At 42.0% G+C, this 25,200-nt stretch overlaps 2 long non-coding RNA genes across 2 annotated transcripts in view; one reads left to right on the top strand and one right to left on the bottom strand.

Annotated features, from left to right (window-relative positions):
• Positions 1-1,254: 1,254 nt before the first annotated feature.
• Positions 1,255-16,809, bottom strand: LOC140707321 (uncharacterized). Its single transcript, XR_012087274.2, has 2 exons — positions 16,631-16,809; positions 1,255-2,736 (listed from the first exon to the last, which is right to left on the bottom strand). It is a non-coding gene; the product is annotated as an uncharacterized LOC140707321 (long non-coding RNA).
• Positions 16,810-16,917: 108 nt separating this feature from the next.
• Positions 16,918-25,200, top strand: part of LOC144583092 (uncharacterized) — a 31,955-nt gene continuing 23,672 nt past the window's right edge. Inside the window, exon 1 of the long non-coding RNA XR_013536684.1 lies at positions 16,918-17,144. This is a non-coding gene — a long non-coding RNA (uncharacterized LOC144583092). The remainder of the gene's footprint in view (positions 17,145-25,200) is intronic.

Below are 25,200 nucleotides of genomic sequence, written 5' to 3'. Positions count from 1 at the left end.
CGGCATATAAGTTAAATAAATGTATGTATGTATGTATGTATGTATGTATGTATGTATGTATGTATGTATGTATGTATGTATGTATGTATGTATGTATGTATGTATGTATGTATGTATGTATGTATGTATGTATGTATGTCTTCCCCAACCTAGTACAGTGGTGCCCCGCATAGCGAGGTTAATCCGTTCCGGATTAACCCTCGCTATGCGGAATCGTTGCTAAACGGGTAGGGAAAATGTACTGAAACGCATTAAACTTAGTTTAATGCATTCCAACCTTGCCTACTTACCCGTTCAGCGAGGATTCCCCTTGCCGGCAGCCATTTTCACGCCCTCGCTAAGCGAGGGCAGGGCGTGAAAACGGCTGCCGGCAGCCATTTCCGGGCTTCCGGCGGCCATTTTGGAGCCGCCAAACAGCTGTTCGGTGGCTCCAAAATGGCCGCCGCAATACCCGATCTTCGCAATGCGGGTTTTCCCCATTGCGAAGATCGGGTATGTTTCCGTATAGCGATCCCGAAAAAGGGATCGCTATACAGAAACATCGCTATACGGTGCACTCGCTAAGCGAGGCACCACTGTACTTTCTAGACTTTTAAGTCCTGCTAACGCTAACGGTTTTAATCTTGATGTAGCAAAGTCTGGATCCAATCCTTGACATGTTAGACTGCAACCACCCAGGCAGTATGGTAATTCTTCCAATGGCTATGCTGACTGGGGTTCATGGGTGTTATAGTCCAAAAGGTAATACATTTCTAGGACTGCAGGTTGTGGATAGCCAGTCTACCTGACCCAACCATCTTTTCTTCACCACTGGCACTCCTTTTGTCTGAAGTTGTTTGCCATTAAGCAAGTCACACTGAGTATCAATTGCCCCCTCTCAGTAAAATCAATAGTTATCTCTGAAGTCTATTTCCAGGTGGAATTTGAATGCTTAGGGCTCTTGATAGCTGAACTATCTGGCCTCCTGCTTTTATCACTGGTATACCATTGATTCAGGTGATGAAAGATGGATGCTTTCATTATTTCTCTTGAAAGCCATAGTCCCTCCACCACAAAAAAGGCAAAGGCTGAAATGGAGGGAAAACGCAACCTATGCTGAAACCGTGCGCGCGCACACACACACATGCTTGTATTACTCCATATAACCAGTTTATGCCAAAGAGCTCTCAAATTAGTTCTAGTGAATCTTAGCTCCAATAAGAGTCCTATGTGTCCCTAAAATATATACACATAAAACAAAACAGAATCATAGAATGGAATTTAAGAGGTTTAAGTGCAAAGTTCTACATCTAGGAAAACGAAACCAAATACAATTACGAGACAGGTGATACTAGGCTCAACAATACCACATCCGAGAACGTTCTTAGAATTGTTATAGATCACAAGCTAAATAGGAGTAGTGTGGTGCAACAATAAAAAAAAGGAAATATTATTTTAAGCTATATTAAGAGAAGTACGGTCTCCAGATGCTGTGAAATATTAGTTCCCCTGTATTCAGCACTCCTCAGTACTATGTCCATTTCTGGACACAGCACTTTAAGTAGGATGCCAAAAACTGGAACAAGTTCAGAGGAGAACAAGGATGGTTTGTTGTTTAGTTGTTAACCCATGTCCGACTCTTCATGACCCCATGGACCAGAGCACGCTATGCCCTCCTGTCTTACACTGCCTCCTGGAGTTGGGTCAAATTCATGTTGGTAGCTTCGATGACACTGTCCAACCATCTCATCCTCTGTCATCCCCTTCTCCTCTTTCCCTCACACTTTCCCAACAACAGGGACTTTTCCAGGGAGTCTTCTCTTCTCATGAGATCGCCAAAGTGTTGGTGCTTCAGCTTCAGGATCTGTCCTTCCAGTGAGCACTCAGGGTTGATTTCCTTCAAAATGAATAGGTTTGTTTTCCTTGCAGTTTAGGGGACTCTCAAGAGTTTCCTCCAGCACCAGAATTCAAAACATCAATTCTTCGGTGGTCGGCCTTCTTTATGGTCCAGCTCTCACTTTCATACATAGCTACTGGAAAAACCATAGCTTTGACTATGTGGACCTTTGTCGGCAAGGTGATGTCTCTGCTTTTTAAGATGCTGTTTAGTTTTGTCATCACTTTCCTCCCAAGATGCAAGCATCTTTTAATTTTGTGGCTGCTGTCACCATCTGCGGTGATCATGGAGCCCAAGAAAGTCAAATCTGTCACTGCCTCCATATCTTCCCCTTCTATTTGCCAGGAGGTGATGGGACCAGTAGCCATGATCTTAGGGGTTTTTTTTTTTTTTGATGTTAAGCTTCAGACCATTTTTGCGCTCTCCTCTTTCACCCTCATTACGAGGGTCTTTAATTCCTCCTCACTTGCTGCCATCAGAGTGGTATCATCTGCATAACTGAGGTTGTTATTTCTTCCAGCAATCTTAATTCCGGTTTGGGATTCATCCAGTCCAGCCTTTCGCACGACGTATTCTGCATATAAGTTAAATAAGCAGGGAGACAATATACAGGCTTGTCATACTCCTTTCCCAATTTTGAACCAATCAATTGTTACATATCCAGTTCTAACTGTTGCTTCCTGTCCCCATGTATAGGTTTCTCAGGAGGTAGATAAGGTGCTCAGCCACTCCCATTTCTTTAAGAACTTGCCATAGTTTCCTGTGGTCCACACAGTCAAAGGCTTTTGCGTAGTCAATGAAGCAGAAGTAGATGTTTTTCTGGAACTCTCCAGAATGATTAGGGGACTGGAAACAAGTACCTGTGAGAAAAGATGGAAATAACTGGCCATGTTTAGCTTAGAGAAAAGAAGACTGATATATGATAGACTCTTCAAATACTTGAAAGATAGTTATATAGAGGAGGTGCAGGATCTGTTTTTGACTGTTCTAGAGTACAAGACACTAATAATGGGATATCCTGACTGTTCGAGCAGTATGACATTGGAACTAATTACCTTGGGGGTCGGGGTGGTGAGCACTCCAAACCTGGAGGCACTCATCACTCACTTAGACAGCCATCTGTCTGAATACTTCGATTCGGATTCCTGCATTGAGCAGGACATTAGTTTTGATACCTTGTATCTTCCTTCCAACTCCATTATTTTATCTTTCTCTGGCAATAACCTGAATATGGGCCATCCAGGCATTCTTGAAGTGAGATCTAGGGATTTCCAGAGCTCACCCACTAATTTTGGTATATTTAGGGGTCCCAATAAAGGCAAGGCCTATTAAGGATTTTTTTGCTAGGGACCAGTATTGCTAGCCTTGATTTTTTTTTTTTTTTTTGGTCTTAGAATGTGTCTTCCTGCTTCTCACAGTCTTCCTGCTTCTACTCTGAGTAGGAACCAAAGAATCATGCTTGTTTAATGCTACTCAGAAACTAGCATCTGTGTAAAGTTAAACATACTCGCTTTCTTTTGCTAGATTATATTTCTCTGTCTTTTTGCAGATTCCCCTGTAATTGTGTTGGGCTAGTGTGTGTAGTGGACAGAGGGTTGAACTAAAATGCAGCCCTGGGTTCAAATCCCTGCTCACTTACAAAAACTTACTGGCCCCTCATCCCACTTCTTTAACATCTCACATTACAATGAAAATTCGGTTAAGATCACTGTAAGGCACAAGGGGCTTGATGAAACATCATAAAAGTGTAATTTTGTAGTGTTTACGAGTCTGTATTTGAAACAATACTAGCCAATCTAGATCACTGGGAAATCTTGAAGATGTAGTTTGATCCCCCACCTCCTTTTCATGACATTTAAAATTCTAATTTTCCTTTACTTTGACACCCCAGTTTTCCCTCTTTACTCCTGTCTCTTCCCCACCAGCCATAACCCAGTTTCTTCGCTGTCCTCTTTTCTTGCTCATCTCTTTTCTTTCTCTCTCACACTCTCATATTGATATTCATGCATGAATAAATTCAATTTCGTTTTTCCTCCCCCCCCTTAAGGGGCTTGTTGGTGAATTGCAGACATTTGAAATCATAATGCTCCGATTTATCATTTCTGAGATAGAATTGAAATGCTTATTTCTCTGCCAGTCCCCTCAAAATAAAGAAATGACGGCGATGCTTCTAGTGAGAGTGGGGAGAATTCAGTGCTCTACAAGTTGGTAACAGAGAGGGCCAGTTCCCCATACACATGACTAGATGGCACCATCCTCATGCAAGGACTATAGTGCATTGTGTTTCTTGCAGGGAGGGGGCTGTCTGTACACAGCCACGTGTGAATAATGACTACTTCCATGTTGACTGCTTGTTTGTGAGAGGGGAAACAGTGACAGCCAGGCAAACTTAACCATCAGAAAATGGGGAGCTAGTTACAATATGTATTATGACCCTGTGTAGTCCTCAGACAGGGTCTATGTCACCTTGCCTTTAATGTCTGAAGCAATCTGTTTCTGGATTTGATACAGTGATACTGATTCATCCTTCAGAGCACCAGCGGTGCATGTTGCTCTGCTAGTCAATAATGCAGGATCTCCCACTTGTGCTAGTGCTGACCTCATGTAACAGGAGGTATCCTTTAAGAACACCAAGCTTACAGCAGCACAAGGAAGTTCTGTAGTCCACCTTGTGTAAGCATTGGAAAAATTCAGATTGCTTGAACTACAGTCATAGCATGAGTGGTTAGCTAACAGGATGAAAGAGGTTCCCAGTCAGTATTTATCAACTGTTCAGACTGATTGCATTGTTTTACCCTGCTTCAGGCTGCTATTTAATGCTAGAAGCCATTTCTAAATAGTAAATTTTTAAAAAAATCTATTTTATTTGGTGAAAATATGTTCAGTGTAGTAAACAGCAAATTCTATGGAGCCATGAATGATGACCACAATTCATCGACAATCTGCCAATGAACAGTAGCAAGAAAGTGATGTAATCCAGTAATAAAAACATAGAGGTCTGGCAAATGTGCATAATGGAAAGTTTGTTTCGCACGTGGCAACCATAGCAACTGAGAGACAGCCAATTAAAAACAGCTCTGAGTGAGCCGTTTACTTTTGATTAGCATGTTTGAATTGCGCTTTTTGTCAGTGGAAGACAGGTTGGAACGATTTAATCAAGGTGAGGTGCTTAATTGATTTAAATTGCTAAGAAAAAAAGTTTGATGTATAACAAGTTTCCTATTTGGGAATCGGTATCTTTCCTGAGCAAGCAAGCATTCTTACTATTAGATTGGTATGATATATAAATCATGTTTTATTTGTAGTTAAATAAAACTTCTGGGCAGACAAGGAGCACCACACTAAACCAATGGGCCATCTTCCCTGCAGTGCAGAATGATGATGACTGCTTAGAAACAGGAGGAATAAATAAGACTTGATAGAGAGAACTGAAACTTGGTGGGATGATTCCATGACTGGAATGCAGAAAATGAAGTATATAAATTATTCAAAAACAACAGAAAGAATAGGAAGGGAGGTAGAATCGCAGCATACTGTATGTCAGAAGTTAATTTATTAATTTATTGATCATTTGTTTATTTAAAATATTTTTATTCCACCTATTTTCTTAAAAAGGACCCAAGGTGGCTTACATCATTAAACAAATACTACTCTAAGAAATGGCAAACAAAAGCAACACTAAAAACACATTCAAAGCACTAAGATACAACAATCCATTAAAAAAAATCCCATTCAGGCAGCCAGTCACTGAGGGAAGGCTTGCCTGAAGAAAAAGGTCTTTGCTTGTTTGCGGAAGGACAGCAATGATGGGGCTAGTCTGGCTTCCTGTGAGAGGGAATTTCAAAGTCTGGGAGCAGCAACAGAGAAGGCCCTCTCTTTTGTCTCCATAAGATGAACCTGTGAGGGTGGTGGGACTGAGAGAAAAACCTCTCCTGCACATATTTTTATTGTATTTTAAATGTTGTAAGCCACCCAGAAACCTTTGGGTATTGTGGGCGGCATATAAATAAATAAATAAATAAATAAATAAATAAATAAATAAATAAATAAATAAATAAATAAATAAATAAATATCCCTCCACAAAAATACAGGATGAGCTTGGTTGTCTCATCAAGAGCATCTGGATTAATATAACTGGTCTGAAAAATAAAAGAAATGTGGTAATGGGAATCTACCACTGACCACCCAATCAAGGAGAAGAAGATAAAAGTGAAATCTTTGAAAAACAAATTGTGAGAATTTCAAAGAGGCACAATGTAGTAGTAATGGGAGATTTCAATCATCCTGATTGGGAGGCAAATTCTGTTAAACGTGGCCCTTCCAAGAAATTCTCACTTATGTGGCTGAAAATTTCCTACAAAAAAAGGGAGAAGATAGAGGGTTAACTATCCTCTACTTGATTCTAACCAGCAGAAATGGCTTGATGGATGAAATGATGGTAAGGGGAACTGTGGAGGAAAGTGACCATGTTTTACTAGAGTTCTTGATTTCAAAGGAAGTAAAAAGCAAAATGTAGCTGTACTTATATGCTGGATTTTATCATCCTTTTTCTTCCATCCATTTTCTGCTTTGTTTCTTACTCCCTCCGTTCCTCTGGCTGTCCTACATTGTATGTCTTGGTCTTCTCTCACACTTCATTACTCCATCCACTTCTGTTATGTTTTCTGACATCAGTGTGCCAGTCATAGATGCTGTAAAAATTGAGTTTGGGGCATTAGTGGAGGAGGGCAGTGGATAACATTGTAGTAATTGCAAAAGTGTCTGTACGTGGGCCATAAAGCAAGCTGCTATAACTTGGGAATCTACTATGAACTGTAAAATGTTAGATAAGGTTATCATCCTCTTTCCAAAGTGAGGAAGCTCTGTGGCTCTGATAGCTGTAATGAAATTTGTCAGGTCCAACTTTACACTGAGGACTCAGCAGTGGTGAGGAAACTGTATGTATCAAATCTCTGTCATTTATTTGCTAAAGGTATAGAGCCTTTGCTAGCATAGAGAATAGCACCCCGTACTTTCATCTGGGACATCATATTGCTAAAACAAGTGATCAGCTCACAGTTTCATTGTGTAGGGAAGAAGTTGAATAATCTGCCCGACTTAAACTATTCTTCCACAGATAACCTCACATGGCAGGGACATCGCTCTGAGTTAGCATTTTATTCTAGCTTTGCCTGTGTAAAGATGATTTTAGTTCAGGAGGCATTAAATTATTTGCTTCCCTGCCTGCAGTAATGGTACATCCTGGCAACAAAACATCGCACCAGGCTTCTGCTGCCCTTTTAAAATTCTGAGTTAGAAAATTGAGACCTATTCATTTTACCCTTTCAAGTTTGGTTCCCATGTAATATGTTTACAGTACATGTTAAAGGAATTAACTCAAGGTTAAAGTGTTTGAAGCAAATGGGAACAAATTCCCCAGTGCAAACAGAAGGTGCTGGGCTCTTATATGGATCAAGACTACAGTAGGGTGGTGTGAAGGTTTAAAGACCCCTACCCTTCATGCCTGGGTCCAGATTTCTATTGTCTCTCCCCATTGCCAATATTTCTAAAAATATCATGCAGCTTTTAAATACAGTGGTGCCTCACATAACGATGTTAATTGGTTCCATTAAAAACATTGTTATGTGAAAACATCGTTAAGCGAAACACCATTTCCCATAGGAATGCATTGAAAACCGGTTAATCTGTTCCAATAGGAGCCTATTCAATACATTTCAATGGTGAAAAAAAATCACCAAAAATTCAAAAAGACTCAGAACGAAGCCAAATTACTTTAACAAAAGTTTTATTAGGTGCACTAATGATTCCAAGCATTTTAAACATTTTTTAAACATTTTAGAATATTTTTAAAATAGTCAAAACAGGGCTGTCAAAAAAAAACATTAAGCGAAACAGGGGACCTAAAACTGTCATCGTTAAGTGAAACAAGGTCCCAAACATCGTTATGCGAAAATCCCCCATAGGAAACATCGTTAGGTGAGGTGGCAAAATTTCCAGCAAAGGCCATCGTTATGCGAATTCATCGTTGAGCGAGGCACCACTGTATGCGAATGGTGCTCTTTCTAGTTTTGCCACTTAAGCTGTCCTTGACAAGATGAACTCACCATGTTTTTACCCCAGGTTAAACAAACACATTAGCTCTGCCAGAGCTATTGTCTGTGCTTTTCTGGCTTTGACCTATGCGGAGCTGGGAAGGGTAGAATGCCAATAGGGATCTACTTTTATTGTTGATCTGTAAGTGATTTGTGATAGAGCGGTGGAGATTTCTGACTCTGCTTAAATTTTCTGCTGTGGCTGGGTTGGGGATATATACTGATTTGTCAGTAATTTGACACTGGAGCAATGGATTTGAGAGGGAATGAGGTGCAGGGGGGAGAAAGTCTCAGAACCTCTTTCCTGTGTGTTTCTTTCCATGACGTAGGGGAAGGGTTCAGGGCCTCTTCTCCCACATGCTCTTTTTCCTGTTAATGCAGAGATGGCCAAATAGCACAATTTAGCTCTCCCAGGCTGCTTTTCTGGTCCTGTTCGGCGTCTGCTGTACGTCCTCAAGTTGAAACTGACTTCTAATGGCTCTAATAAGGCTTTCCAATTAAGTGTAGAGTAGTTTTACTAGGGCCACCTTCTCCACCAAGTGAGTTTCTATGGCAAAAACAGGGATTCAAACCCAGGTTTCCTGAGTCCTGATCTCTCATTCTGTCCATCATAATATATATCCAAATTTTATTTTACTTCGCTTCCAAAATGGTTTTCCTCAATAGTAATATAAAAGGGTTATTGTTGCTCCTGAAAGCATTTGGGAATTGACATCTATGGGTTCCAGAGGCCCAGTGCAAGGTTGCCACCACAAAAGAGTGATTTTTCAAAATTGGAAATGGATGTCTGGCCACCACCACATTTCTTTTTAAACATTTTTGTGGTCCCCAGAGGGTCCTGGGTCAGAAACTTGGCTGCTGGGACCACCAAAGTTGCCCACTGCTGAAATGAAAAAAGTTTGAGAGAAAAACAGTTGCAGCATTAGTTTTGCTTTACATACTGAAGTTATTTACGGACTTGCCAAACCTTCTTGCTAAGTCTGCTGTTTTGTTCACAAAGACAGTAATGGTACATCCACAAGTTTCTGCATGGTTATTACATACCTCTTAATACCCTGAGGCAAAACAACACTATTAAAAGGTATGTAATAACCATGCAGAAATTTGTGTGTCCTAATTTTGGAGAGTTTTTTTTAAAAGAGCTGCGATCTTCCAAAGGCCCAGTTTTTGTGCTTTGCTTCCTTTACTTTTCATACGGTGATAATGTAAGTCATATTTCAAAAGTTTATATGTATCACCAGTCAGTTCATGGATGCCAGCAATTTAGAAGACCAAAAAGTATTTCAATGATATTTTTAAAAGAAAAAGCAGTTTAATTGGTGCCCTAACTAGATAATTTGTAGCCCATCTGCCAATGGATTTGAAGTATTTATTTACAGAATTAGTCAAACAATATTCAGTTAAAAAAACATTGTAGTACAGTATAGTGAAAATGGTGCAGGAATGTTCTGATTGACATATCTGAAAACTGGGATCCATCTACAGCCAGAGAGATTTGCTGGTGTGTGCCTCAGTACTCTGTATGAAGTATTTGTATGATTCAGTGAACCGAAAGCCAAGATATCTCACCATATTCCTTATATAATTTGTGTGGGCACTTTAGAAACTAGGAAAGCCCAATACAAAAGTACTTCGACATTAAAGCTGAACTTCTACACCTTATGTGTTTGTGCTTGGTGACTATGGTGCTGGAAGTAGCTTATAAATCTTATTCATTCCATGTTTTTCTGCTTGGCATCCATTAAAAACTGAAGTCTTTCTAGGAACTGTCAGTGTCAGAGCCATCACTAATTCAGTAAACCTGTGTCTTGGTTTAGCCACTTTGGGTTGTGGGGAAGTTGGATGCCAATCTGTCACAGATCTTTTAGCTATGAATTCCTGTATCAGCATCTTTGGAGTAGCCAATGCAGTCTTGCCCCAATACATTCTCATATAGCATACTACTCTGCAAGTAGGGTAGTTCATTAATTGGAGCTGATAACACAACAAGTGAACAACCCTCACATTCTATTCCAGCCTTGTAGAATTCTTTTTTTTTCTAAGACCTTATTGAAATGTGTTGCCATGAAGTCAATTCAGCTAGAATCATGAGGTCCTAAAAGTGATGAATGGAGTGATACGATTTCTTCTTCAGTTTTGGAAGTGATGCATCTGTTCATAAACTCAGAGCCTCCCAGGTAGAATAAATAACTTCTCACAACACTCTTCTGTGTCACACCATTACACAAACAAATGCTTTTACTTATTCTCAAATGTAGCTCCCAATTTTTTTGCTGTTGGTTAACCAAGTATCCTCCATCCTGTTTTGGATTTGTCTCTTCTTTCCTGTGCCTCTTAGAAGAATTTCAAATATCAGCAATCTGTCCAGGTTTACTACTGTACTGTTTATAGCCTCAGTACTTCTTGGCTTTCTTTTTGTCTGTCATGTGTTCATCTTATACATTCTACTGTTTGAAAGCAATGCTTCAAATGCATTCCAGTGAATTGTCCATTAGGAACAACCAGATGTGAGGTGGAAGCAGGATCAGTTGCAAAGGCAAACCAAAATGTAGAAAAAATATGATGACTTGCTGTCTCCTTAAGCTACTGCATGACTGGAAAGCTACCATTGAAACTGGATATCTGCATGGTGATCTTTACTACATTCCAAAGATCCTGGGACATAGATAGCTAAAGGGAGGAACGAAATAAGCGTTCTCCACATACATATAATTGAAGGGTGCTGTCCATAGTTATTAAAAAATGCTTGACAGTAGAGAAGCCAAAAATCAAGCACAGTTTAGTATGTGCTTCAGCAGATAACACCCTTCAAGACTGCCACTCTCTCGGTTTTATGGGCTATCTTCTTTTTGTGAGTGCTACAAACACAATGAGCTTTACAAAGATGTGAATTATTTTCCTCTCCCCCACAAATAACAGAATGACAACAGTAGTAATAGTAACATGATCCAAATGATGCTACAAAATATTCACTCTCAAATTCCATTTACCAACACTACTCAAGAGCATGAGTAGGTTTTAGGGGGAAATGAAATGGTGCAGATGTCTCTTTGATGCAAAATGGGTCCCAGATGAATTTATTGCCCAAGTCAGAAAATCCACAGCAGAGTATACAATATTTAAGGCTCAGGATGATAAGGACTTATATTATCTTCCAGAAGAACAGCTCCTACCCTCTCCAGTTCTTGCTCTCTCTCAACTGAGATTTCCTCACCTACTGAGTTGAACCAGTTAGTTCATTGGGGTTACACAATGGCCAGTTTATTTGCTTGGAATACTTTCAGGATTTTTTTTTATGACAGAAGAAAGCATTGGAGTTACTGAATACACCTACTCAGAAAATCATCTAGACAGCCTTTGGTTTCAGCAGAGATTGCTTTCTGGTCTGTGTATAGCTGACCCTGTTGTTCTCAAGGACCTGCCTTTGTATTAAAATGATTTACACTAGTTGTGGTTCTGGTCAATTTATTTTAATAGAGTTGTAATTATTTGAACCTAGTGAAGTCATTGTTTCCATGATGTTGATGGAAATACAAGAGCATACCTGTTAGAACTTCTGCCAAGCTAGAAGGAAGCTGAAGGCTGGATAGTGTGGTTGTTATGCTGAGACAGGATATTCCATCATCAATGGACCCAGTGGAATCTGGAGGACACAGAGGTACTTTCTGAAACACTCCTTTCCCACCTAAAATTACTAGAAATGTTGTGGGGTGTGTGTTTGTGTGTGTGTTACTAAGTTTGTGTATTTGGACCCTTGGGGCCCCATGTTTCCCACCCCTGCAATAAGCTCTGAACTGTATCATTCAGGAGAACTGAATGATAGCAGCAAATTGTGCCCCCCTGTACCACTACAAGGTACACATAGTATCCCGAACTGGCTAAGTTATTTTGGTACTTGAAACCAGAGTTCAGATGCAATGAATGAGAAGATACAAAAGGTCAAACAATATACAGTGGTGCCTCGCTTAACGAGCGCACCGTACAACGATGAATCCACACAGCGATCTTTTCGGGATCGCTAATGCGGAGGCATACCGATCGTTCCAATGGGCAAAACTCGCATAGCGACGATTGGTAAGCGTTTCGCTTACCACTCTTAGCTTTGCGATGCCCGCGGATCAGCTGTTTGGCAGTTCTAAAACAGCCGCCGGACGCCCAAAATGGCCACGCGCAGCGTTTTCGCACCCTCCCCTTGCTTACCGAGGGCGCGAAAATGGCTGCCGCTATGGAGGAAACTTCGCTGAACGGTAAGTTTAGGGCCCATTGGAACGCATTAAACGATCTTTAATGCATTCCAATGGGTTTTTATGATCCGTTTAGCGATGTTTTCACATAGCGAGGGTTAATCCGGAATGGATTAACCTCGCTATGCGAGGCACCACTGTATTACAGATAGAAAAAAGGAATTCATAGAATCATAGAATAGTGAAGTTGGAAGGGGTCTATAAGACCATCAAGTCCAACACACACACACACACACACACACACACACACACACACACACACACACACACACACACACACACACACACACACACACACACACACACACACACACACACACACACACACACACACACACACACACACACACACAGGCTTGATGCAGGAATACAAACCAAAGGATATCTGCCAGGCGGTTGTCTCAGTTTCTCTTGAATGCCTCCAGTGCTGGAGCACTCACCGCCTCTTGAGGTAATTGGTTCCACTGTTGTACTTAAGAATGGACAGATTTGTGATTATCTCAGCAGAGCTTTTAACACCTCCATAATGAAGCAGTTCTTGAAAACTGTAGCAAGTAATGGGAAGGCATTACTTTTAAAAAATAACTTCCTATATTCTGTCTGCAACAGAAAGCGCACAAGTACCTTTTTTCCTTCTTGGCAGTGAAAAATCAGTAACATCAAATTAAACAGGTAACAATCCGATGACCTTTCTTGATGTTCATAATCTTCTGCTTGAGAGAGCTGCCTTATCTTACCTAATGTCAGGGCTGGGCTACTATAAAGACATCCATATATAAACAGAGGAGTAGAGCAGGCAAAATGCAGCAGGCCAGAAGTACTTTTCGCTTCAGAGCATCGCTGCATTCTAAAGCTGGCATTCTGGGAATGAGCTTCATCTACATGCTCATCTAAGCTGACATGAACAGTGATAGCACAAATCTTTTGAAAGTAGGTTAACAGTGCTGTGATAAAAGTGGATTGAGTTGCAAAGGGAGCACAATGAAGTACGGCCACCGTATGATGTGCCAACCTCTGCATGGATGCATTCAACCCACATACCCAATATATCTAAGTGGTAGTTAAGCATAGCAAGACTCTAAAAAGTGAGTTGTATCGTGTGCTGTCTACAATACTGCAAACCTCTCAGAAGTAGGTCAGGGATGATGCAACAAATCTGGATTGAGGTGTGTGAAATTTGCTGGTGACATCAAGTTATTTAAAGCTCCCAAAGGATCTGTCCAAACTGGGGGAACTAGAAAATGGCAAATAAGATTCAGATTGAATTTAAGAAAGTGGAATTTGATGTAGTCCAGAATAAACTTTTACAGTTTCAGGAGCAGGAAATGAAATGGTGTGGTAGGGAGGGGAGGCAATTACAAGAGTAATTAGTTTGGAAATTAAAAATTCCAAAAAACCTCTGAATTTACCTCATACCAGCAGACTCACCAGGGACATCTTCCATGAATTTTTAAGACTCTAACTTGCAATTTTTCTGCACTATCTATGAAGGGGTAGTGACCAGCCTGAAGAAGTGAGATTTACTCACAAAAGCTTGCAATATATATGATTTGTAAGTGGTTCAATAAAGGTATCACCTTTCTCTTGCATTGATGTAATGTGTACACCTTCACACCCAGAGTGATGAACTGATAGTAATTAATCAGACAAAAGATCTTTATGAATTTGCAGACCAGAATCCTGTTAGTGATTTATACACGTCTAGTTAAACTGCCCAACTTGAGGCAGTTAATTGCCATTAACTAATAGTATCAATTTTCATTAGTAGCACATGCCTGTTGTGCAATGAGTCACACACCTTGTAATGTGGCCACTGCCTTGTTATTTAGTGGCATTTCATCACTGAGAGTTATCCAATTTAACTTACTTCAATTAAAATTATCAACAGGATTCCAGCCAATATTTAAGAATGTTTAATGCAATACCACTATGCAATGCAGAAGACATTTGTTCTTGTGATCTCTGATTTCTGAGGCTAAGCAGGGCCAGGCTTGGATAATATTTGAATAGGAGGTATCATGATCAAGGTTTATAAAGGATGTGCAATATAGAGAAACACACATGCATGCATCTTCTTCTTCCCAAGCATTAGAACTCAGAGTTAGTTGATGGAATTAACTGGCACTGGATTCAGGATAGACAGAAAAGCACTTAATCACAAATAAGATACAATTCATTTCAGGAATTATTTGCTGTCACAAGATGAGATGAACACCTTTGGACAAATTCTTGGCGGGGGATGGAAACAGGAGAGTTCTAACACATCTTTAGAAGCAATGTGTTGGTGAAAACTATCTTATTTATTTAAATGGCCTTTCTATTCTTGGCCTGCCTATTATAAACTCAGTCTTAAAGCCACTGACAAATAACAACATGAAAAGCGCAAGAAATATGTAGATAAAAGTCTAACTGTAACACAAAGCGTCATATTGACAGCAGCAAACTGAAAAATATATCAAAAGCACAATTTTCTGGCTTAACATTTTTTTGTAAAGCCTTCCAGAAAAGAATAATTTTAAGAGTTTAAAATCAAGAAGGAGCCTGTTGACTTTTCTTGGTGGCTACAACTGAAGAACCTTCACTTCTTAGTCCACAGTTCTGTTAATGGATGAGTAATGATGAGGAGGATATAAAAAACTCAATGTAGATCTTGAAGAGGTTCATACGATGGGATATGATTGCTAAAATATAAGCTCCAGCCCATTTAGGGCTTTAAAAGACAAAGACTGTGCCTTAATATAATCCCAGAGACAAGTCTGAAGCCAATGAAATTGGCACAGGATTTGCTTTAAAAGGTCCATTCTGCCAGTCCTGGACAGAAATCTAGTCATAATATTCCAAACCAGGGGGAATTTTGGAACTGTATTCAGAGTGCTGCCCTGGCTAGATTCTATTTTAGAAGTCCAGCCTGGAAGTGGCCAAGGTGTGAGTTGCTGAGGAGCAATAGGACAGACTGCTGAACTCGGAAGGCCAGTTTGTGGGCTTCCTCCAAGTGTTGGATTTGTCCACTCCAGTAAGCAGAGCTCTCCTTCCGTTCCTGTATTATTTATACATCTAATAGTTTGACTCTATGAATATTTATTCGCCTGGGCATACACTCTTCAGAATTAATGCACAGGCATATATGTGTAGGATTGCAATCTTGGTATCAAAGCTAGTGGAGTACTCTGTTTCCCCAACAGTTCTAGATCAGACCGGGCACACCTTCAGACAGCTGAGATACGTCAATAAGGAGAAGGTCCACCAACTTGCGCCAGCTTTTGATGAGGTTTCTATCCTAATTTAGGATTCTGGTCTGATAAAATCCTTCTAACCATTTGTATTATCTGCCTTCAAAACATATTAAATGTATTTATTCTGATAATTTCCTGGTGGCAGTTCATTGGGAGTCGAAGGAACCAATGTTCCCTAAAGGAGAGGCACACTCATGATTTACTGGCCTTTCCAATGGGGTGGGGAGAATGTAGATCTATGGATCATTTTGTGGACGATGCAAAGTAAATCGATAAGGATTTCTTTGTCAGAGTGGTTTAACAATAGGAAAAGAATGCTTCTCCACTTCTAGATTATGCTGCTGAGATGAAGACAGAGGAGAAGGGGGTGGGTTTTTTTGTGGAGGGACCCTGAGCTCTATTCACTTCAAGGACTTAAAAAGAAATTCTTGAACTCAGAATTCTTGAATACTACAGGTATTGCACAGACTCCATTTGGTGGGTGTCAGGATTCAGTGGAAAAGCCAAGCGCATTCTGCAAGCCTTAAGTTTACCCACCCCCGCTGCGCAACACAAAACCAAGAAACCTGAAGTCATTCTACAGTAGAAGACCCTCTAAGAAAGCAGCCTTCCCCAATCTTGCGCCTTCCCAAGGCGCTGGACTACAAACCCCACCATCCCCAACCAACATAGCCATGGTCGTTGAGGATGATAGGGCTTGCAGTCCCCATGCATTGGGAGGGCGCTGGGTTGGGGAAGATGAAAATAAAGCCATGTGGAGGCGGCGGGAAGGGTGGGGGGGGTGCCGCTCCTCTTCATCTCCCCGGGAGGAGGGGGGGCAATCAAAGCCGCGCGTTTCCTTTCTGGATCTCTTAAAATTGCATTTCAGTAATTGTAGGTTTCCCCTAAAGACATTTGGTGTCACTGTAAGGACACCATTTCTCTTCCTCTCTCTCTCTCTCTCACTCTCTCTCACCCCCCCCCTTTCTCTTTCCCTCTCGTTCTCTCTCCTCCTGTCTCTCCGGTTATTCTGTTGCTTTCCCGGTGCATCCCCTTCGCCAGCCTCTCCTGAGACGACGCGGAAGAAAGCGAGAAAGCCGCGGCGCATCCCCAGCCCTTTCCCGGAGAGCATCCCTACCAAAGTTCTCCCGTGCTTGGCTTCCAACCCCCCCGCCTTCCCTCCTTTCCCCGCGTCTGCTGCTCACCTGGCGCTTCTCTCCAGGAAGCCGGCTGGCCGCCTTTCCCTCTCGTCGATGCCCTCCACCTCTCCCCGCTAAAGCCGCCGCCGCCGCCACCATCATCATCATCATCTTCGCCCCCGCCGCCACAGCCCCGCCGGACTGAGCGGGAGAGGGACCGAGAGAGAGAGCGAGCGGGCGAGCTCGGGCGCGCGTTTTGGCGGAGGCTCCCGATCCTGGCCAGCCGGGGTGGGCTCCGTACCATGCCTTTTCCCTCCGAGCCTCCTCTTGCCTCCGCGCCCGCGATGCCCACAGCGAGGGATCGACCCCAACCGCCTCCTGCTTGCCTGCCTGTCCTTCACTGCCTGGCGCTCAGTTGATCTTCAGCGTCGTCTTGAAGCTGGAAGCCCGACGAGGACGGGTCCGGAGGTACCTTCTTTTGCTCGGCATTTTTCAGACCACCCTTTTCTTTAAACAACTTCTCCGATCCGGACCTCATCCGCCCTCCGACACCCCTTGAATATTTCTCTTCCATGCAAAGGTAGGTGGGCAACGAGCACACCTGGCTAGCCAAATATACGGGCGTTGTTTTCGTTCTTTCATTTTTAGCAGGAAACTTGGGACTCCCTCGCCCCCTTCAACGTTTCACTTTAGCACCTGTTTCCTCCTTAGCTAATGGGGATGAAGTGGGGAATCGCTTAAACTAAACTTGCCTGTAATATGGGCCGTTTTTCTTTTAAAGGAAATAAAGTTACCTCTCCCTGTGCCGGGCTCTCCTTACATTTGTTTACCCAGCGAGTAAGTAATATTACGTGTGGGGTGGGAGGGAAGAGGACAGAACGGGTAACTAGCCATATATCAACAAGACCATTGTAGGAAAAGCTCTGTGGGTCTAATATCGCCCCTCATATGTGTGTATTTGTATGACGGTAAATATGGTATAACAGCTATGAATAATCCAAAGACGCATGATATCTGTCATGGGTGATTTTCTGTTCTGTGCAGGTGGAAAGTGGGGGGTGGGGGTGTTATGAAATGAGAAGCTCTCCTTATAACTTTTGGTTAAAGCTTCCCTCTCTCTCTCTTTTTTTAAACATTTGACAGAGATGTTTGTCTGCTGTTCTTTCATCTTAATTTAAGTCTGTGCTTAAAGCTTTGAATCCTTAACAAACTGAAATAAAAATATACAAGCACACCAGTTGTTCTTTGTAACTGGCTGTACAGCAGAGAGGGTCGGAGTTGGACTGCACTTTTGTAATGTAAGAAATAAGGAATTATTCTCATTATTCCAAGCATGTAGAAGAAGATCTGCTTCCAAGTGGGAAAGCTTCTGAAGTTTGGGGCAAGGGGGAAGGGGGGGGAATAGAACATCATGTCCACTAGCAAGCACTTAGTGATGATTCTCTCCCTCCCCCTCTTGTTTTCTTCCCCATTTTATTATTTTGTAGCACTTGGGTGAATTCAATAGGTTTCATGGTAGTAACAGACAGGTGAGAAGCAGATGGAGCTTTGGGGGGGGGGGTGGAAGATTTCAATAAGAATCATTACCTAGAAAATGAAAACAACAAGAGAAGCCCAAATTACATTTTTTTTTCCCTCCCGGGCAAAACAAGATTGATGAGAAGGGATCTGTCTGATTCTGTTCAGAGCTTCAGTTCCACTTCTACCATTTTAGAGCAATACTGTAGTTGTTAAGTCCCTCTGTGTTACAGGAAGCTTGCTGATATCTTAAGAATATGGAATGAGAATGGATGGTTTGCTTTCTTACTAGTAGTTGTTTATTTTCCCCTGCCTCTTCCTTCCTTTCCTCCCACCTTTCTCATCTTCTTAGCTGGAATTTTTTTGGGGGGGGTATGATGTTCTTGTAAAAGCAACTTTTGCAGTTGTGAGTAAAAGGGATGGTAGGATTCTAACCCTGTAGATCCTTTCTGGAGAGTGTGGAAGCCCTTTTGGGTCTCTGGCTGAGGTGAACAAGCTGAAGAGAATAGTGCATTTGGAGCGACAACATTTCATGGTTATCAGTGGCATATAATTGTTTATTAGCTTCATATGAAGCACAAAAAGTTAAGCCTGCTCTCTCAGTCTAGACATACCTTCTGGAAGGTCATCCTCTTCCGCAGGGAGGGTGTAGGTGCCCCCTCGTGCTAGGGACACATGTACACACATCCTTGTGCACCTGACTAGCTTGGGAAGAAATGTCACATTACCCTGCTTTAGAAAGGGGGCAGTAGTTATCCAGCTACCGCTGGCATTGTGTATGTGTAAGTGTGTGTGTGCTGATGTTGTTGGAAAGAATAGGGAAGGGAGGTTTCTGAGACATCTCTCTAGAAACCATGTGCCTGGGTACTTGAAATCTCAAAACACGGGCATGACACGGAGAAATACAGGTACATATCTTGTCAGGATTGATGGTGTCACCCCTTGTGTGCAAGAGTGGGAGAGGATACTGATGGCTTCAGCCTGAAGACAGGCTGGGGCTCAGGTAGCAAAGATGTGTCTGGCAATGCTTAGGGACATTCTCCAGCCCTTTTCTACGTGCTGGTTCCCAGGCTCTTATATTAAAGTGGCAACTCTGCTGTGGCAAAGGTGGTTCCGTGTACTAGAGACATATTAAAACCCATAGGAGTTACTGTGTATCTTCATACTGTGCTCTCTGGGCAGATGGGAACTAGAACAAGGCCCTGTGTCTGATTTCCTTTTACTCAACCTAGCCCACGCACCAAAAGAAAGGACTGGTATGTGCAAAAGATCAATACAACTCTGGACCTTGCTGCCCTGCACTCCTTATATGTTCCATCGCAGATATACACTCCATCTTTCTTCCAAGGAATTCACGTAAATCTGATCTATTTTATAAGTGGAAGAGTTTCGGAGAGTGGCTGTGCCAAGCACACTGCATCAGCTTTGTTGCTGAAGGGGGTTTTGAACTCCGTCCTTCTCCTTCTCGGCCCTGGTTCAGTAGCGTTCCAAACTGGCTGTCATTGCATTACAAATGATTTAGATTACTCATCACTACTGCATTATTTCCATTTACTTCATTCCTTAAGAGGTTTCTCATGCCCTGTCTTCTTGGCTTCAGGGGGTTTAAGAATGATTTGTAGCCACAAGTGTACCAGGAATATTAAAAAGGTAAGGCTACATGTGTAACAAATGCTCAAGTCCTCATTTTCAATGTCCAGTGAAATAATCAGGTCTAGCGATACCTGTCCAGTTGTGCCGATCTAGGCACAGGGTGTCTGGGAGGTAAGACATCTTTTGTACTATATAGAAGGGTAAATATGTGTGGAGAAATGTTGAGCAGTGGTTCCAAATGGGAGATTTCTAGGCATCAGGCGCACCACCTCAGGGCACCTGAAAATACCCAGGGATTTGGACCAGTCTCCTGTGTGGGCTGGCTCCTTTGTCTTTATTTGTTTGTGTGTTTTGTACACTTGTAGTCCACCTTTCTTCCAAGAAAGGGAGGCATATAGGACTTCTGTCTGTGTGTGTGTGTATGTGTGCGTGCTCGTGCATGCATGTGTGTGTGCGTGCGTGTGTATGTGTGTGTGTGTGTGAGAGAGAGATGCAAATGATATATGGGAGACAATATTATATTTATTAGTGCAGGTGGCATTACTGTCCCGCCGAAGATATGTTACTGTTTCTTCATCTTTCCAGTTTTGGAATCCTTTTGTGGAAAATATATTTTTCCATACTTGTATCTAATGCTTCTTATATCTCAGAAGATGGGAAGCCTCTGTCTGGACACCATTCAAAAACACGTGTGTAACTGAGACCAGAGATGAATGATCAGTAGTTTCAAGATTGCTTGGTACCACTGCACATATTGGGTAAGGCAAAGGAGACCAGGGGGAATTTGGAGATCTGTGGAATTAGAGAGGGCAATAATTCTACGTTTCAGTCTTTTGGTGTGTATATGTGCTGTTGGGCACACTCCTGCAGTTTAGAAGCTCATCTCCCTCTGAATCTGGCCTTCACTTCCATTTGTTCTGATATTCCCTGAGCTGCTTGTTGCTTTCAGCCCCCAGCCTAAGTCTGCATTTTAATCCTAGCTGCTGCAGTGTCTCCCAGCAATCTGGATTAGGAACCACCACACAGCTCTGCCCACTCTTGCCCTGCAGCCCTTGGCCCTCTTAATCATTCTGTGATGAAGAACTAAAGTAAAATAGGTTCATCCTTAAGAAACATACTTTGCAAGCATCAAGGCCAGTATGGAAACATCAAGGCCAGTATGGAAAAGGATGTAGTGTTACTTGTAGATGGGGGGGGTTGCGCAGAGAAAAGGAGAGACTGGAATTCTAGTCACTAGGCAGAACAATGCAAATAAGTCATTTATGTATCTGGTTTTATTTGAAATGCAGAAACGTGGGTGGCTTTTATTCCTGTTTACTTCCCACTGCAGAACAGAAACAGCAATTTAAAAAATTGAAGCTGATCCCATTGGACTCATAATTGTGTGAATGCAGCAGAATTCATTAAAATAACCAGCTCCTGATTTGCTGTGAATTGGATCTGTATAAAAGGTGGCCCAGGAATCTAAGGCCTGCCTCTGAATATAAACTCAGGGTCTCTCTGAACCAGTGGGTATGAATCTGCAACCAGTCATGTTTTGGGATCAGATCCAACAGATCTCCCTGCTTTAAGGGTGATAAGTGCAATCAGTTGTGTGTTGTTTTTTTTTTTTAAATATCTAATTTGAAGCCTCATAGCTCAATGTGTAAATTTCTTATATTGAGAAGCATAGAGTTTGCAGGGAAATGAAAGGTCTGAATGTGACTTTTAAGTGCTTATCCTATGTCTGTTTCACATACGCAACTCATCCTTTCACAGTTGAACTGTGCATGTGCATAAGTATAGCTGCCCTCATTTCCCTTGTCAGCAAAGGACTCTCTCTAGTGGTTTATTGTGTCTGTAGGCAAACCTGTGTTGTGATCTTTGGATACAACTGAATATACCTTCCTCGATGGTGCATGTTTGATATTTGGAATTAACGTAGTTAAAGAAAAAGAAAATGGGCATATTGTGTTCCATCTATTTGAATTGTGTCTGTTTTATTATTTCAGAAGAGTTTTTAAAAAAAAGGGGGGGGGAGAGGCTTCCCATAGTTGTCATAACATCACATAGCTTGGAAATGGAGGCAGAAAGAAAAGCTTTAAATGATTGTGACAGGTGAGCGCCATGCATGTGCATGTGATAGTACTGTGATAGATAGAATGGGAACAGGTAAATTGGAAGCTAGAAGTCTGGAGGAGCAGAGAAGGACTTCTTTTCCTCCCTAAGGAACAGATTGTTGAGAGGAAGGTTGATGGGTTTCTGTACCACTTAGAAACATCAGTTGGCCCTCAAGCATCACTTGATTTCCTAGGCCCCGAGGATGATGACTTCCCAGCTGTGGTGTCCTCTGCTCCTCACTTCTGAATGTCTTGGTGGTGCTGGGAATCAGGACCTGCTTCATAAGCCTTCTGCCTTCAATCTCTTGGTGATACCTGACAGATGCTTTCTTACTTAGCAGCTAGCCAGTGAAGTTTGTTGTTAAACTAAGACTCCAATCCAGCACGTGATCCATTGGACTGGCTGACTCAGTTGGAAGAAAGGTGGATATGTTTGGTATTTAACAGCAGGTGGCCTGCATTTGAACGACAGTCAGAGGGCAGTCCTCAATTTGAGAGCATCATGGGCTTTGGGACTAAAGAAATGTGTGCCATCTACCTCTAGAGGCTGAACTGCAACTCTGATAATCTGTCACCATTGTGTGTGCTGGCTCAGAATGGTGGATGTTGCAGTCCAAAAGGGTCCAGATCCCTCATGTATTTGAAGAATCAGAAGGAGGGAGAGTTAGCACTTCTCTTGAAGATGCCCACCCATAACTGAACAGCAGGCACACATGGGATTCTGCTCTCATACTGTTCCCCACTTAGATGCAATGTGTTGAGTTTCTTTTTCAGTTACAGTAATTGTTTCTCTATGCACACTTATGTGTATTATTAAGAATATTCCTATTTTGGAGAACCCTGTGTCATCTTCTGACCTATTTTTGAGTGATGTGTATCCCCTTTTTTTTAATAATTCATAAGCGGCCATATTACTTAAAAGTTATTGAGAGGAAAGGAGGAAGAGAAGAAGCCCTGCACTATGGACAATGAATGGTCTAAGAGCCTTCCATCCAAAGTGGCCCTTCTTGCATGTTTCCTGTTTGTTGTTACATGCCACCAAACAGCTTCTGATTTTTGGCTTTTTGAAATCATAGAATCATGAAGTTGGAAGTGGCCTATAAGGCCATCAAGTCCACCCCCCCTGCTCAATGCAGGAATGCAAATCAAAGGATATCTGTCAGGTTGTTGTCCAAATTGTTCTTTAATGCCTCCAGTGTTGGAACACTCACCACCTCTCAAGGTAATTGGTTCCACTGCAGGACTGCTCTAACGGGACATTTTTCCTGATATTCAACCAAAATCTGGTTTATTGTAACTTGAGCCCATTGTTGTGTGTCCTGCACTTGGGGATAATCCTGTCCCTCCTGTGTATGACAGCCTTTCAAGTATTTGAGAAGTGCTATCATATCTCCCCTCAGTCATCTTTTCCCAAGGCTAAACATGCCCAATTCTTTCAGACTTCCTTCATAGGGCTTGGTTTCCAGCCCCTGATCATCCTTGTTGCCCTCCTCTGAAACTTGTTCTAATTTGTCACCATCCTTTTTGACATGCTTTTTGTGAGATGTTGATGGAGTGGCTAACCATTGCTACCCACCAGTGAGTTTCCAAAGCTGAGCCAGCATTTGAACACAATTCACAGTGTCTTCTGAGCCCTAGTCTAAAACACTATCTGCTACACACCACACTGGTTCTGCTTCTTGCTGTACTTCAGGATAATTAATCCCTCAGCCTCAGTCCTGCATTTGTAAAATATAGTAGTCTACTTCAGAATTGTTTTCAGAATGAAGGAAATAAAATTAGGTTTATATAAGTTGTGGATTAAAAGTAGCGTGCTGATGGCAAATAGTAATGAAATCCACTCCATCTCTTAGAGGGTAAGTGAGAGATGTCATGTGTGCTATTTATTTATTATTTAGATTGTATCCTAAAACAGGGCCCATTTTGGAAAATGTCAAATTAAGATTTGATGAATGTCATCAGTATTACCGTAAAAGAAATGTGGCTGTGGAAGAAATGAAACTTTTCAGCTAGGAAAACCATCGAGCATTCCAAGTTTTCTATATCAAAAATAAAGCGTGTGGCTTGGGCCTGCATGAGCAGAGTCAATGCAGGCAGAGTGTCATGGATTGAATCAGGAACACTGTGTTCTGTGCTCAGTGTTTGTGTGGTCTTGTGGCAGAGCCACATGTGGATCGTAGCATTGTAACTTTGTCTTCAGATGTAGCTGATTACATTTCTAAAGTCATATCTGCTTGTAATTTAAGAACAGCGGAAAGTGGTTAGCAGTCTCACAAGATGGCGCAAAAGAAGCCTTTTAGGGATTCTGGGAGTCTAGCTAATACAGTCTGAATCAGGGATCCAGCCCAGTAACCTTCTGAGGCATGTCTGTACTCGGCTTTCAGAACCCGTTCTGGACACTGAAAGAGATAAGCACACCCAACGCCAACCTCTAGAGGCAGGATGAAGTCTCCAGGTTTGGTGTAAATCCAAGAGCCTAACATGATAGGAATCCTGCGCCGGGCAACACACATCCAGCTCTGCATTCTGGTTTGACTAACAGTGACTTCTACCTGCCTTTCACAGCTATGCAGCTGGTAGCATTCAGGCCATTGTGCAGATGACAACAGTGTGTGCACACCAGCTGCTGTCATGTTTCACAAATCAACCTCACTGGCTCAGAGCTGAAATGCAGAGATTTCCTGTGGAAGTTGTTGTTGTTGTTGTTGTTGTTGTTGTTGTTGTTGTTGTTGTTGTTGTTGTTGTTGTTGTTGTTGTTTCTCTTCCCCTGCCTTTCCGCAGCAAAGCAAGAGAAGTATTCAATTGGCCAATATTCCGAAGTGGCTTGCCTATTGAGCCAGTTCACAGCACAGGAAATTGAAACCAGAAGGAACTTGGGCACAGGCTGCCCAAGGAAGAGAAACTTGGAGAGACCTTCCCAAAGGAAAAAAAAGCCCATTTTCAGGGCTATGTAGTTTTAACTATAGTTACTCAAGACTGCAGAGAGTTATGCAGTGAAACAAAGGACCTGTAGTTTCTAGGACTGCGTGACATGAGTGCATTAAGTTAAGCATGGGAGACAGAAAGACTTTCTAGCATGCAGTTGCTGCTCTTGCCTTGCAATGAGAGCATATATAGGATAAACACAGCATTCCCTTTAATGCTGGAAATAATAAATTTGCTTCATTTCCTCAGACAAGCCTCCTCTGTAGGTGGGTTTTGTCTACAATTACATTTTTCTTGGTGGTGGAGGCTATTTATGCAGCCACAGGTTTCTAGTTCAAATAAATGGATAGAGGGTATGTATAGCTCTTTCTGGGCTTCTACAGATGGGTGTTTGCCCTGTTGTTTGGTTCATTGCAGGAATGGATTGATTCATCCTTTTTTCTGGTGACCAGATGTCGTAATCACTAGATTAAACTAATTTGCATCCAGAGCACCCCCAAC

This window comes from Pogona vitticeps, chromosome 5, assembly GCF_051106095.1.
Source record: "Pogona vitticeps strain Pit_001003342236 chromosome 5, PviZW2.1, whole genome shotgun sequence".
Taxonomy (NCBI): Eukaryota; Metazoa; Chordata; class Lepidosauria; order Squamata; family Agamidae; genus Pogona; species Pogona vitticeps.
The sequence above is the reverse complement of the archived record's forward strand: the minus strand, read 5'-3'. Positions and strand labels throughout refer to the sequence as shown.